The 11597-nt window shown below is 38.0% G+C and overlaps 1 non-coding gene across 1 annotated transcript; it reads right to left on the reverse strand.

Annotated features, from left to right (window-relative positions):
- Positions 1–2424: 2424 nt before the first annotated feature.
- Positions 2425–2559, reverse strand: LOC123644260. Its single transcript, XR_006737077.1, has one exon. It is a non-coding gene; the product is annotated as a small nucleolar RNA SNORA76 (small nucleolar RNA).
- Positions 2560–11597: the final 9038 nt, after the last annotated feature.

Below are 11597 nucleotides of genomic sequence, written 5' to 3' on the forward strand. Positions count from 1 at the left end.
GCCTAATGGCCTCCCAATTAATTATTTTAGCAAAAGAAATAGGCCGGGCGCGGTGGCTCACGCCTGTAATCCTAGCACTCTGGGAGGCCAAGGTGGGTGGATCGCTCGAGGTCAGGAGTTCGAGACCAGCCTGAGCAAGAGTGAGACCCCGTCTCTACTAAAAATAGAAATAAATTATCTGGTCAACTAAAAATATATATAGAAAAAATTAGCCGGGCATGGTGGCGCATGCCTGTAGTCCCAGCTACTCGGGAGGCTGAGGCAGGAGGATCGCTTGAGCCCAGGAGTTTGAGGTTGCTGTGAGCTAGGCTGATGCCACGGCACTCACTCTAGCCTGGGCAACAGAGCAAGACTCTGTCTCAAAAAAAAAAAGAAATAATACGAAGAGATCCCTTGTAACTTGGTAACTGTAAGGCTGGTGGCGCGCACCCCTCCCCTCCCTAGTGAAAAAAGAAGAAGCCCACAAGACCTGCCAAAAACAATGCCTGCAAGGCCCAGCTAAGAATAGCCACACCTGGATGGTTACCCTGATAAGGGTCTCAGTTCCTGGAATCCATACATACCACCAGCCCCTCCTAGTTCTCAATACCCACCCTAAAACCATAACAGAACTGAAAAAACCCCATCCCCCAGCTCTGAAACATATATAAACCCACACAAAACTTCTGGGCAGCGGGACTTCTTGGGCCCCTCTCTCGGGACCTGTTACCCTCGCCTGGGAGCACTCAAATAAAGCCTCGTTGCTTAACCCTTTCTACTCTGCTCATCTTTCTTTCTCTGGCACTGACCATCTAAAAACCTTACAGTACCATCTTGCAGAACTATAATAAACTGTCACAAGCAAACTATTGACATTGATACAGTCAAGACACAAACGTTTCCATCACCCCAAGTAGCCCTCGTGTTGCTCTTTTATAGCCACACTAACAACTCTCCCACCATAACCCTTTCTGTAAACCCTGGAAACCACTAATTTGTTCTCCATTTCTATGCTTTTGTCATTTTCTGACTGTTACATAAATGGGATTATACAGTATGTAACCTTCGGGGATTTTCTTTTTTCACTCTGCATAGCTCTCTGGAGATTTATCCAAGCTGTTGTATGTATTCGTAGTTCATTTCTTTTTACTGCTGAGTAGTATTCGATGGTATAGATATACCACAGTTTGTTTAACCATTCATCCACTGAAGGGCAGCTGGGTTGTTTCCCATTTTGGGATATTACTAATAAACATTATTATTATTGCTATAAACATTCATGTATAGGTTTTTGTGTAGACATAATACACAAAAACATATTTCTTTGGAATAAATGTCCAGGAATGCAGTTGCTAGGTTATAGCAGTTGCTTGTTTAATTTTTAAGAAATTGCCAAGCTGTCTTCCAGAGGGGCTGTACCATACTATTAATAGATTTCCACCAGCAGTGGATGAGTGATCAAGTTTCTCTGCATCCTCACCTGCATCTTGTGTTGTTTTTAAATTGTGTTTTATTGATTAAAAATCAATTTAAAATATTGATTTTTTTAGGTTAGCCATTCTGATAGGTATTTAGTGATATCACATTGTGCTTTTAATTTGTATTTCCCTAGTAGCTAATTATGTTGAACATCATTTTTGTGCTCTTATATGCCATCAGTATCCTCTTCTATGAGACATCTCCTCATGTCTTTTGGAAATTTTCTAATTAAATTGGTTTTTTGTTTGTTATTTTCTTGTTTTACTGTTGAGTTTTGAGAGCGCTTTGAATATTCTATATACTAGTCCTGTGTCAGATATGTGGTATGCAAATATTTTCTCCCATTCTGTAACTTGTCTTTTCAACCTCTTAACAGGATCTTTTGGAGAGAAAAAGTTTTTAATTTTATGAAGTCTAATTTCTCAATTTTTCCTTTTAGGGGTTGCACTTTTGGTATGATACTTAATAACTCTCTGTCTAGGCCTAGATCCTGAAGACTTTGTCCCATGTTTTCTTCAAAAACCTTTATAGCTTTATGTTTTATATTTATGTCCATGATCCATTTCAGGTCAATTTTTCATGAGGTTTGAGATTTAGGTCAGGATTCATATTTTTGCCTATGGATGGTTGCCTGTGTACTCCCGCACAATATGTTGAAAAGGCTACACAAAGTCAGCCCTCCGTACCCACAGGTTTGGCATCCTCAGATTCATCCAACTGTGCATCAAAAATAAAGTATTAATGGGACGTGGAACCTGCAGATAGAGGACTGACTTTCATATCCACAAAAGGAAAGGCTATTGTATCTATCCTAATTTTGTTTACCGTGCTCTTTCTTCCTTCCTTAAATTCCAAGGTCCTTTCTTTTATCATTTTCTCCCTATTTAGAAAAACTCCTCCTTTAGTCATTTCTTTCTCTTTTTGTATTGCCTACCCTCAGCAGCTGGATGCCAGCCTGGGCCACTGCCATGTGGCTCACAATTAAAAAGGCCACCTATGTGTGTGTGGGAAGCCCCAGTTATATACAAGTACATGCTCTGGTTCTGCAGCCTGACCCTTGGCAACATGTGGAGGTGCACAGTAGGTGCTCAAAGGCAGCACATTAGTCATTTCTTTAGAGTAGGTCTGCTGGCGATTGAGTCTCTTAGTTTTCCTTCATCCCTCCAATAGTGTATAAGTGTTCCTTTTTCACTGCATCTCCACCAACATCTATTGTTTTTTGACTTTTTAATAATGGACATTCTAATTGGAATAAGATGGTATCTCATTGTGGTTTTAATTTTAATTTGCATTTTTCTGATGATCAGTGGTGTTGAGCGTTTTTTCATATGTTTGTTGGCCATTTGTCTATCTTCTTTTGAAAAATACCTGTTCATGTCATTTACCCACTTTTTAATGTGGTGGCTTGTTTTTTTCTTGCTGAGTTGCTTGAGTTCTTTATCGATTCTGTGATTCTGCACATTAGTCCTTTGTTGGATACAGAGTTTGGGAATATTTTCTCCCATTCTGTAGGTTGTCTATTTACTCTTTGATTACTTCTTTTGCTGTGCAGAACAAGACTGATTATTTTAATGGAAATAAAATATTACAGTTGCTATTGAAAACTTCTTTGTCAATTTTACCCAATCTCATGGTCCTCTCTCCCACTCCATGTATCCATCATCCATGTTTGTTTTTATTTTCATTACACATATAGATAACTGTATATTATATAGAAAGAGTTCTTATGACTTAAAAATGTACATATCATATCTTATACAAAATTAATCCAAACACAAAACTATATAACATAAAACCAGAAAATTTTTTGAAGAAACATTGATTAGTCAAAGTGTTCTTAGATGTGACACAAATAGCAATAATCCATATAAGAAAAAATTGATAAATTAGATTTCAACAATATTAAAAGTTTTGGCTCTGTGAAAGACACCTTTAAGAAAATAAAAAGAAAAGAGAAAGTATTTGCAAATCATTTGCATATCTGACAAAGACTTTTATGTAGTCCATATAAAGAACTCTCATAATTCAACAATAAGAAAGCAAGCAATCCAGTATTTAAAAATGGGCAAAAGATTTAAATAAATACTTTACCAAAGAAGATATACAAATGGCAAATAATCATATAAATATTATTAGTAATTAGAGAAATTCTAATAAACTGCAATGAAATGCCCCTATGTATTAATTAAAATGACTGAAAATAGAACCAAAGCCTGATAACACCATATACTGGCAAGGACATGGAGCAACTGGGACTTTCTTACAATTAATGTGGAAAGCAGCCTGGCAGTTTCTTACAAAGTTAAATAATACCTACTTATGACCTAGTAATCCCATGTCTACATTTTTACCCAAATAAAATGAAAACCTAGGAGAACAGTGCACAAAGGTTTGTAGCAGCTTTATTCATAATTGTCAAAAACTGAACACAGCCTTAATGTCACTCAACAAACTATGGTCTATGGCAAAATGTAATATTACTTAATAAAAAAAGAACCATTGATACACATAACAACTTGAATGGATCTCAAGGGCATTATGTTGAGCAAAAAGAGCCAGACTAAAAAGGTTATGTTCTATATAATTCCATTATATGACATTATGGAAAACTGCCAGAGAAAAGAGAAGTCTGGAGGATGAGGTGAGGTTTGATTAAAAAGAGGCAGCACAAGGGAATTTGGGTGTGTGTATGATGAAACTGTTCTGTATCCCGATTGTGGCAGTAGTTACAAAACCTAATGTGTTTGTCAAAACTCGTATAACTATACACCAAAAAGATTGAATTTTACCATATGTGACTAAAAGGTAGAGAAAAAAATTTACATGAATGTTGCCCCACTATATTCATTCTTTTGCAACTTTCTTATTCACTCAACATTTTTTATTCCTAGATCTATACGTGTATTTAAAATTTTAAATGGGTAGAAGACTGCAATCTAAGTAGAGGGACTATTAGAAACAAGGGTTTAGAATGAACATGACCCTAGGGTCATCCATACACTGTATTCTAAAATGGAAAACGTCATTAAATGGAGCAGGTTCCAGTTGATCCTCTGGGGGACGTTGCTTTGACATAAAGGTTGACAGAGGTTATCCATCTCCAGGCATTGACTCTGATCTTCAAGGCTGTTATTCCCAAAAGTGAATTCTTCCAGGGACCTCAGCTATGTCAACAGTAAGTAAAGAATATAGAGAAACTAGACTCTGCATTCTCTCTAAATTGTTTTTGTCCAGTCCTGTAAGACCCAAGTTTATTTATATTAATACATGCTGCACTGAAAAAAGAACCAAATAGTCCTGTTTCGTCAACTTGGTGGTGACATCAGCAAGGTGTTTAACCACTCAGACTTGCTTTCCTCTTCCATAAAAAGTTGAATTCTCTTGGATTATTTTAAGCCCCTTTCCAGCTATAAAATATTATAGGATATTAATAAAACCTCTAAAGCATTTAATTATCTGTTCAATTGTCTGCCATGTCTCAGGAGCTTACCTGGGTGCCCTAGATATAATTAAGAGTAAGAAAGAGCCCCTGGTTTAGTGGGAGCCACAGCGTGGCCATATTCAGTGGTTAATCAATGAAGGAGCGTCAACAAGACAGCAGTTCACAGCCAGTGTGGGAGTTGAGAAAGGATGGGAAGGATGAGGATGCCAAATAATCATCACTATTGCTTCTCTGTGCTCCACCTTGAATTTTGTTTGGAAAAGAAAACAGGATGTCTTCCCTCTGCTCCCACTGTTCTGTCAGTGCATATGAATGAACAGGAAGCTACAGACTCTCAGTCATCCTTAATGCTCAAAACATGTATCCTCTAGTGTCTTCATTTCTTATTTAGCAAAACATAAAATGAAAGCATCTGAAACTAGAGGGCTTCGTGCTTCAGCAAATGTAAAGATGTAGAAGCCTTCCCAGTGATGAGTAAGCAAGCATTTAGAGGTGGCTTTTTTTTTTGTAAGTGGTAACAGCCGAGCTTTGAGAAATGTGGGTGGCACATTTTCCCACACTTCTTCTAAAGAAACAACAAAAAATAAATAAATATTCTAGAAGATGATTTTAGAGAATGAACATAATTCCTACCCATTAATTACCACATGATTTGATGCCAGGAATGTTCATTTAAAAACAGTTAACCCAGAAGGTTAAATGACAAGGGAAATTCCTGTGGTAAAAATCTAACAGTCCGCTAATATAATCTTACATGCGTGTGGAAAAGCATAAAATATTAAATATGGAATAAAACAACCCACTCAGTCAATATTGATATAAACAGTGTGATATTTATTAGAAATATATTTGTCAAAGATGGAACAGGATTTCATTATAGGCTAGAGAAACTCAGTTAATCAGAAAGCTTTTATTCAAGTTTAAATAGGAAATGGGGAATTTCTTTCCAGGACTTTAACATCTATTGTTGAAACTCCTACTAAAATGTACAAGCTTTCCTGACTTTCTAAGCACAGAAGGATTATCACAGTTGAGTTAATCCTTGAAGACTGAGGTTTATAAACATCCATGATAATGGCCAACTACTGTAGATGCTAGGGTTAAAGATCGGTACTCAGAACTTCAGGTGGACCCCAGAAAATCCGTTTGGAGAGAAAAATTTCTGATGTGAGCTTTAAAACATTTTTTAAGTTCTCTCCTTTCACCAGGTTGTAGAGAGCAACAAAAAATTTAGCAAAAGATAACTTCCACTTAATTGATTTTGGCCCATTGAGATCTTACTATCTTAGGAGAGAAATACTCACAAGTATAGATGTTGAATAATATAGTGGATCTCAATGACTACTTCCCCAAAATACTATTTGATTGTGAAGAGTAAAATAGAAACCTTACAGTGGGGAGACACGGCAGATACCACCTCAACCAAATTACGAAAGGTAACCTTGTAGCAATGAGACTAGTCACCAGCATGGGTCTGCTGACAGGAGGTGCTGAGAGAACTCAGCATTACTTGCATGGTAATCCTGCCAAAAATGCATAATCCAAACCTAGTCATGAGAAAATGTCCCACAAACCTGAGTTAACTGAGGAACAATCTACAAAATAAGTGGCCTGTACTCTTCAAAAATGCCAATGTCATGAGAAGGAAAGACTCAGAAAATTGTTCCATGTCCCAGGAGATGAAAGCCACAAGATGACTGAATAAATTTTGGATTCCTTTTGCCATAAAAGACATTGTTCAGAGAATTGGCAAAGTCTTAATAAGATCTGTAGATTAAATAATCGCATTGTTTCAGAGTTAATTTCTTGATTTTGATAATTGTCCTATGGTCACATAAGAGAATTTTAGGAAATATAAACTGAAATATCTAGGGAGTAAAAGGTGACCATATCTACAACTTACTCATAGATGGGTGTGAGAGAACTTTTTGGCAGATGAACTGTTTTATATCTTGGTTGCGGTGATGGTTACAGTGGTTACATGAACACACACATTTGTCAAACGTTCATTGAACATGAATGCCTGAATTTTATTCTTTGTAGACATGCCTCAATAAATAAAGCTGATTTTTTTTTTAAAAAATGTTCACTTTGACATTGTATGATATTATTTTGTGAAGTATTTAATAGCTACTCAAGTATAATAAGCCATATGAAGTAACTATGGTTTTTATGTATATGGTTTCTATAATGATTGATTGCCTAAATTGATATATGAAATTCAACAGATTATCACTGAACTAAAATAAGCTCACTCTCTCCATTACATGTCATTTTATTGTATCTATTTTAAGTAGTCTGCAACTAAGCTTGTAGGTTCTCATGCAAATCTTGCTTCTTTAAAGAACTACAAATATTTTCTAGCAAAAAACCTCTTCTTGCCAATAAAAGATCTCACCATCATAAAATAATCGCTATATTTTATACTATATAAAAATAAAAAAAGAAAAGTGTGCTGGTGGCTTCAAAGGAAGTGAAAAACCAGGACCAGGCCATCTCTGATCTTAAATAATAGGATTCCCATTGTTCTGTGTCTCGCTGGAGCTTAGATATTAACTCAGTTTAGGAGAGGGGTTGTAAAAGGGATTGTTTCCTGTGGTGAAGAGATTCTGATGTTTTTACATTGTGTTGCCAGAGCCTTGAGAAAAGGTGAGCAGCAAGGGTCAGCAAATACCACAGAAATTGGCTCCCCAACCTCAGCAGTAAAAGGCTGTGCAGAGAAGTAGAAGCAACTATGAGGACAGGTGAATTTGGGCGGACCCACATTAGCAAAGCAGGATGAGGCTGCCTGGAGGGGCCAGAGCTTCACAGGGAAGTGAACTGAAAGGTGGCAGCTTTCATTCATTCTGGCTTTACCAAATTAACACGTTACCTGCCATGTGAATTGTATTTAACTCACACTAGTTTTGAGCCCTGGCCTTGTGAAGCATGTGTCTCTTCACCTTGGGAGCTGTGAGAGCTATTCTTCAAGTTGCATATAACTCATGTGCAGAAAACAATAAAAAATAACACATTTTTCATTAAATTAAAAAAAGATAGTTTTGTTTTCCAAGTTTTTATTCTATTTTTGTAATGAAACGCTATGGCCCCAAGGAAAAAAAATGTTTTTCCAGCATGGCAGGCAATGTGTTAACCAGGCATCCTTGCCCAGATCCCTTCTCTACGGCTCGTTTCCTCATCTGCAAGATGAAAGGGTGTATGCTAAGTGATCTTCACAACTGTCTCCCATCCTATGATTCTGAATCCCAAGATCTTTGGTATGGGACACAGAGGTCTCTTCTACCCTGAATTTCTGCCATTTCTCTCCCCCTGGCTTCCCAAATCTGACAATATTGTCATAGTTGTTGTCTCTATTGCTATATGGGATATTCTCTGCATAAGAGGAAATATTTAAATTATTTTCATTGTGGTTGCTGCTTACTAGGAGATAAAAAATGATTCTTCTTTTTCTACTACATTCCTTGGAGTATCCATAAAACTTTCCACAGCATGTAGAGTAGCAGGGTATAGATACAGCTAATAGATAAAAATACTCTGTTTGCTTAACCTATGTCCCCCAGGAGTTTCTAAGTAATTGAATGACGAGTGAGTAGCAACAACAGCTGTGTGAGTAAACCTGTGGATTCACTTATCACCATTTACCAACGAGCAGGTTCTGGATTTTAAAATGACGTGGGAATATCCTATTCTTAAAACATAATCAAAAAGTACATAGAAAGAACCATTCCAGTCAAAGTATGAGGCCAGTTCAAGCTCCAGGCCCAAATCACACATGGCTCTACCTTACGGTAAAAATGGCTGGTTTAAACGCAGTGCAGCTTCTGAAGCTGAACAATGCTCTACCTGAACTAAAATATGGGAACAAACACTTTTGCCTCAGAGAAAAAAGAAGCCGCTTTTCATCTCTGATGTTGCCACCTTTTGGGATTGCCCCAGGGTACTGTTTGCCAGACTTTGCTCCAGAGAACAGTAGTGTTTCAGTCTGCTTTGCGCTGGGTTAGCGAAATGCCATAGACCAGGTTATGCATAATGAACAGGAATGTATTGACTCACAGTTCTGGAAGTTGGAAAGTCTGATATCAAGATGCCGATTTCTTGCCGGGACCTTCCAGCTGCATCTTCACATAGTGGGAGCCTCATAGGGCAGCAGAGCAAAGAGAGGGTGAGAAAGCAAAGGGGGCCGAACTCGCCCTTTTATGACAAGCCCACCCCCGCCACAGTAACAGCATTCATCCACTCATGAGGGCAGAGCGCTAATGGCCCAATCACCTCTTAAAGGTCCCACCTCTTAATGCTGTTACAATGGCAATTAAATTTCAACTTGAGTTTTGGAGGAAACAAACATTCAAACCGTAGCAAACAGTCATGAAAGATAGATATGTACAGGAAAAGGGATTCTGAGATCAAACAGGTAGAGAGATGCTATACGCTCTATCCCCTACAGGAGAGTCACAATCTACATTGGCCCACTCAAGGCTCTGAGATGTTCTGCAGTCATTAAATACTTTAACTTTATCATTAACTTTATTTAACTTGGAACATTTTGAACCTAAGTGAGCTCAGAACACTTTTTCCACATAGTCCCTTCTTGTTCTGCAGAGTATACTTTAGGAACCCCGGCATCGGGGTTAATTTTACAGACAGAGTCCAGAATAGATCCAGGTCCAGCTGAGTCTGCTCTCTCAGCAGGTCACTCCAACAAATCACAAGCTTCCTTGGTAGAACAGGAATATACCTCAGGGCACAGGACACAGGGTAGAAATCACCTCAGGAGCACCATCCAGGGCTGGCAGAGGAAAATTTTGAGCAAGAAATTTGGACTCCTCAAATTCTTGGGCTCAACCAACCCTCCTGCCTCAGCCTCCCAAGAAGCTGGAACTACAAGTACACACCACCATGCCCAGCTAACTTTTTATTTTTTGTAGGGATGAGGTCTCACTGTTGTCTACCCTGGTCTGAACTCCTGGCCTCAAATGACTCTCCCACCTCAACCTCTCAAAGTGCTCACAGATGTGAGCCACTGTGTCCAGCCAGTTTTTACTGAATTCTTGTAACTAAAGCCATTCTGTGGAGCAACGAATAAATGAGTGTGAAACATGGATATTGGTTTCTATTTTTGTTTTCAATAATGAATATGAAGCAAGTAAGAGGTATATTAAAACTTCACTCATTCTTCAGTGATGTGAGCAATTTCTTAGCTGAATCAGATAATAGATTTTGAATACTGGAAGAATATTTCCTCAATTTTTTATGCTATTCACAATGTAATAGCTGCAGATAAGAAACACTTTAAAGTTTAATGTACATTGTTAACACTTTCTCTACCACTTTAAGTCTAAACCAGAAATTGACAAACTACTATTAATATTTATATTGAATATTAGTATTATTAATTAATAATATAATTATATAAATAATAAATATTTTAAAATAATATTAAAAACAGCAGCAGCCTGTTTTTGGAAATTTTATCTCCAATAAAATTTTATTGGAACACAACCACACTTATTTCTCTATTATTATCCTTGGCTGTTTTTATGCTACAATGGCATAGTTGAATAGTCATAACAGAGTATGGCCTAAATATTGACTATTTGGACCTTTATAGTAAAAGTTTGCTGATCTCTGATCTAGAAAATCAACAAAACAACAAATTAAGCCCTGATCTGTAGCATTTGCTCATTACCATGGTGTACATATTTCCACTGTGGCAGGTTTCAAGCTACGTCAGCAACATCCCTGATTGTGGATTTAGGAAGAGATGCACAGAAGCACAACATCATGTGGTATTTCCATCAAACAGATTCAATGGGTGCAAATAACCTCTAGAGCTGGATAATAGTAACATATAGTAGAAGAACTAGGAAATGATGAGGTTCAAGAATTTATTATCTTTGTTTTTAACGTAATTTATTTTATTACAAATATCTATAATTTAACTTTTTATCTCTCCAGTCCATCCTCTATACCAGTGTTTTTAAAACTATATTATGCATCTGAATCATCTGGGACTCTTTTTTTTTGAAAGCAAGTCAAGTGTAGTAATGGGAACGGGGGAAAAGAGTAGAACAAGGAGTTGGATCTGTCACTGGCTGTGAATAATCAGTTGAGATAACTCACTACCTTTGACCCAGCCGTCACCTGGGATTCCTATTAAAATATAGTTCCTGACTCAGGAGGTCTGGGAAGAGCCCAAGATTTTGCATCTCCAACAAGCTCCCAGGTGATGCTGATACCATTGGTCCTCGGACCACACTTTAAGGACTAGGGCTGGCCTGTTGCTAAACACTCTCTCAAACACACGAATCTGACCCTGTGACTCCTCTGTGCCAACCTATGTGTGTTTCCCCAACATTTTGCACCTCTGTGCTTTTTTAATATTTCCCCCACTACCTGAGATCACTCGGCTGCCTCCCTCCTGCTTCTGCCTGGGAAACACGTTTTTCTCTTTCAGAGCCCAGCTGCATGGCAGCTTCTTCCACAGCAGTCTCTTCTGACATCCCCGGTGAGAAACGGACCCCTCTCCTTGTCCCCGCTGCTCCCTGTCAGCACATTCGTCTCATGACGCTTTGCTGCATCCGTTTGTGTACATGACTTTCTCCTTCATTAAACCAAAATTCCCTAAGCCATATTCTGATCTCAACACAAGTGTTGTTTCCTCCGAGAGTCTCCCTGACCCCCCAAGAAGCCCTCCCGC

The sequence above is a fragment of the Lemur catta genome, chromosome 8 (assembly GCF_020740605.2).
Source record: "Lemur catta isolate mLemCat1 chromosome 8, mLemCat1.pri, whole genome shotgun sequence".
Taxonomy (NCBI): Eukaryota; Metazoa; Chordata; class Mammalia; order Primates; family Lemuridae; genus Lemur; species Lemur catta.